Source organism: Lissotriton vulgaris, chromosome 8, assembly GCF_964263255.1.
Source record: "Lissotriton vulgaris chromosome 8, aLisVul1.2, whole genome shotgun sequence".
Lineage (NCBI taxonomy): Eukaryota > Metazoa > Chordata > Amphibia > Caudata > Salamandridae > Lissotriton > Lissotriton vulgaris.
Window position 1 is genome coordinate 1528613578 of NC_141696.1, and position 4619 is coordinate 1528618196.

A 4619-nucleotide genomic window follows, 5' to 3' on the forward strand; every position below is an offset into this window, starting at 1 on the left:
CAAATGTTGATAGAGAAAAAAGTACTACAGCTGATTCCAAGACCTATTTTGTTAGAAGCAAGGAACCTCTCAAATGTGCCGAAACCCGGGATTGAACCAGGGACCTTTAGATCTTCAGTCTAACGCTCTCCACACTTAGCTATTTCGGCCTGCTTATAGCTGTGGTCTTCATACTTTAATTTAAACCATTCAACAAAATAGATGCAGGACCTGGATTTTTAACCTCATATGGTGAGATATGTTTTAAGGAGTCCTGTATCATTCCGCAATTAACTGGTGCAATGGGTAAATAGCATTTTTGGGATCCAGATATATTTGGCATGAGTAGGTAAGCAATGTCATCTGACTACTGACATCTGTATTCAAGGGGAGGTGGAAGGTAATGCAGACAAGAGTTTACTTTACAAAAAAGCATGAAATGGGAAATATTCATTGTCAAACCTGAAGGTAAGAGAGGTGGAAGCAAGTTTAGAAGGAGGACATAAAGCAAAGTCTATGTTAAATTGATTGTGTTGTAGATCAGTTGGAAAAAATTTGATGAATAGAGAAAAAGAACTACAGCTGATCCCAAGACCTATTTTGTTAGAAGCAAGGAACCTCTCAACTGTGCCGAAACCCGGGATTGAACCAGGGACCTTTAGATCTTCAGTCTAACGCTCGGCCAACTGAGCTATTTCGGCCTTCTCATAGCTGGGGTCTTCATACTTTAATTTGAACCATTTAACAAAATAGATGCAGGACCTGGATTTTTAACCTCATATGGTAGAGATATGTTTTAAGGAGTCCTGTATCATTCCCCAGTTAACTGGTGCAATGGGTAAATAGCATTTTTGGGATCCAGGTTAGGTAGTTGTTTTTTTAACTCTGAATGGACTAGCACTATATTACCCAGATATATTTGGCATGAGTAGGTAAGCAATGTCATCTGACTACTGACATCTGTGTTCAAGGGGAAGTGGAATGTGATGCAGACAAGAGTTTACTTTACAAAAAAGGACGAAATGGAAAACATTCATAGTCAAACCTGAAGGCAAGATAGGTGGAAGAAAGTTTAAAAGGAGGACAGAAAGCAAAGTCTATGTTGAATTGATCATTTTGTAGATCAGTTGATAAAAATGTTGATAGAGAAAAAAGTACTACAGCTGATTCCAAGACCTATTTTGTTAGAAGCAAGGAACCTCTCAACAGTGCCGAAACCCGGGATTAAACCAGGGACCTTTAGATCTTCAGTCTAACGCTCTCCCAACTGAGCTATTTCTGCCTCCTGCTAGCTGTAGTCTTCATACTTTAATTTAAACCATTTAACAAAATAGATGCAGGACCTGGATTTTTAACCTCATATGGTAGAGATATGTTTTAAGGAGTCATGTATCATTCCGCAATTAACTGGTGCAATGGGCAAATAGCATTTTTGGGATCCAGGTTAGGTAGTTGTTTTTTTAACTCTGAATGGACTAGCACTATATTACCCAGATATATTTGGCATGAGTAGGTAAGCAATGTCATCTGACTACTGACATCTGTGTTCAAGGGGAAGTGGAAGGTAATGCAGACAAGAGTTTACTTTACAAAAAAGCATGAAATGGGAAATATTCATTGTCAAACCTGAAGGTAAGAGAGGTGGAAACAAGTTTAGAAGGAGGACATAAAGCAAAGTCTATGTTAAATTGATTGTGTTGTAGATCAGTTGGAAAAAATTTGATGAATAGAGAAAAAGTACTACAGCTGATTCCAAGACCTATTTTGTTAGAAGCAAGTAACCTCTCAACTGTGCCGAAACCCGGGATTGAACCAGGGACCTTCAGATCTTCAGTCTAACGCTCTCCCAACTGAGCTATTTCGGCCTCCTCCTAGCTGTAGTCTTCATACTTTAATTTAAACCATTTAACAAAATAGATGCAGGACCTGGATTTTTAACCTCATATGGTAGAGATATGTTTTAAGGAGTCCTGTATCATTCCGCAATTAACTGGTGCAATGGGCAAATAGCAGTTTTGGGATCCAGGTTAGGTAGTTGTTTTTTTAACTCTGAATGGACTAGCACTATATTACCCAGATATATTTGGCATGAGTAGGTAAGCAATGTCATCTGACTACTGACATCTGTATTCAAGGGGAGGTGGAAGGTAATGCAGACAAGAGTTTACTTTACAAAAAAGCATGAAATGGGAAATATTCATTGTCAAACCTGAAGGTAAGAGAGGTGGAAGCAAGTTTAGAAGGAGGATATAAAGCAAAGTCGATGTTAAATTGATTGTGTTGTAGATCAGTTGGAAAAAATTTGATGAATAGAGAAAAAGTACTACAGCTGATTCCAAGACCTATTTTGCTAGAAGCAAGGAACCTCTCAACTGTGCCGAAACCCGGGATTGAACAAGGGACCTTTAGATCTTCAGTCTAACGCTCTCCCAACTGAGCTATTTCGGTCTTCTGATAGCTGGGGTCTTCATACTTTAATTTGAACCATTTAACAAAATAGATGCAGGACCGGGATTTTTAACCTCATATGGTAGAGATATGTTTTAAGGAGTCCTGTATCATTCCCCAGTTAACCGGTGCAATGGGTAAATAGCATTTTTGGGATCCAGGTTAGGTAGTTGTTTTTTTAACTCTGAATGGACTAGCACTATATTACCTAGATATATTTGGCAAGAGTAGGTAAGCAATGTCATCTGACTACTGACATCTGTGTTCAAGGGGAAGTGGAATGTGATGCAGACAAGAGTTTACTTTACAAAAAAGGACGAAATGGGAAACATTCATTGTCAAACCTGAAAGCAAGATAGGTGGAAGAAAGTTTAAAAGGAGGACAGAAAGCAAAGTCTATGTTGAATTGATCATTTTGTAGATCAGTTGATAAAAATGTTGATAGAGAAAAAAGTACTACAGCTGATTCCAAGACCTATTTTGTTAGAAGCAAGGAACCTCTCAACTGTGCCGAAACCCGGGATTGAACAAGGGACCTTTAGATCTTCAGTCTAACGCTCTCCCAACTGAGCTATTGCGGCCTGCTTATAGCTGTGGTATTCATACTTTAATTTAAACCATTTAACAAAATAGATGCAGGACCTGGATTTTTAACCTCATATGGTAGAGATATGTTTTAAGGAGTCCTGTATCATTCCGCAATTAACTGGTGCAATGGGCAAATAGCAGTTTTGGGATCCAGGTTAGGTAGTTGTTTTTTTAACTCTGAATGGACTAGCACTATATTACCCAGATATATTTGGCATGAGTAGGTAAGCAATGTCATCTGACTACTGACATCTGTGTTCAAGGGGAAGTGGAAGGTAATGCAGACAAGAGTTTACTTTACAAAAAAGCATGAAATGGGAAATATTCATTGTCAAACCTGAAGGTAAGAGAGGTGGAAGCAAGTTTAAAAGGAGGACATAAAGCAAAGTCTATGTTAAATTGATTGTGTTGTAGATCAGTTGGAAAAAATTTGATGAATAGAGAAAAAGTACTACAGCTGATTCCAAGACCTATTTTGTTAGAAGCAAGGAACCTCTCAACTGTGCCGAAACCCAGGATTGAACCAGGGACCTTTAGATCTTCAGTTTAACGCTCTCCCAACTGAGCTATTTTGGCCTTCTGATAGCTGGGGTCTTCATACTTTAATTTGAACCATTTAACAAAATAGATGCAGGACCTGGATTTTTAACCTCATATGGTAGAGATATGTTTTAAGGAGTCCTGTATCATTCCCCAGTTAACTGGTGCAATGGGTAAATAGCATTTTTGGGATCCAGGTTAGGTAGTTGTTTTTTTAAATCTGAATGGACTAGCATTATATTACCCAGATATATTTGGCATGAGTAGGTAAGCAATGTCATCTGACTACTGACATCTGTGTTCACGGGGAAGTGGAATGTGATGCAGACAAGAGTTTACTTTACAAAAAAGGACGAAATGGGAAACATTCATAGTCAAACCTGAAGGCAAGATAGGTGGAAGAAAGTTTAAAAGGAGGACATGAAGCAAAGTCTATGTTGAATTGATCATTTTGTGGATCAGTTGATAAAAATGTTGATAGAGAAAAAAGTACTACAGCTGATTCCAAGACTTATTTTGTGAGAAGCAAGGAACCTCTCAACAGTGCCAAAACCCGGGATTAAACCAGGGACCTTTAGATCTTCAGTCTAACGCTCTCCCAACTGAGCTATTTCTGCCTCCTGCTAGCTGTAGTCTTCATACTTTAATTTAAACCATTTAACAAAATAGATGCAGGACCTGGATTTTTAACCTCATATGGTAGAGATATGTTTTAAGGAGTCATGTATCATTCCGCAATTAACTGGTGCAATGGGCAAATAGCATTTTTGGGATCCAGGTTAGGTAGTTGTTTTTTTAACTCTGAATGGACTAGCACTATATTACCCAGATATATTTGGCATGAGTAGGTAAGCAATGTCATCTGACTACTGACATCTGTGTTCAAGGGGAAGTGGAAGGTAATGCAGACAAGAGTTTACTTTACAAAAAAGCATGAAATGGGAAATATTCATTGTCAAACCTGAAGGTAAGAGAGGTGGAAGCAAGTTTAGAAGGAGGACATAAAGCAAAGTCTATGTTAAATTGATTGTGTTGTAGATCAGTTGGAAAAAATTTGATGAATA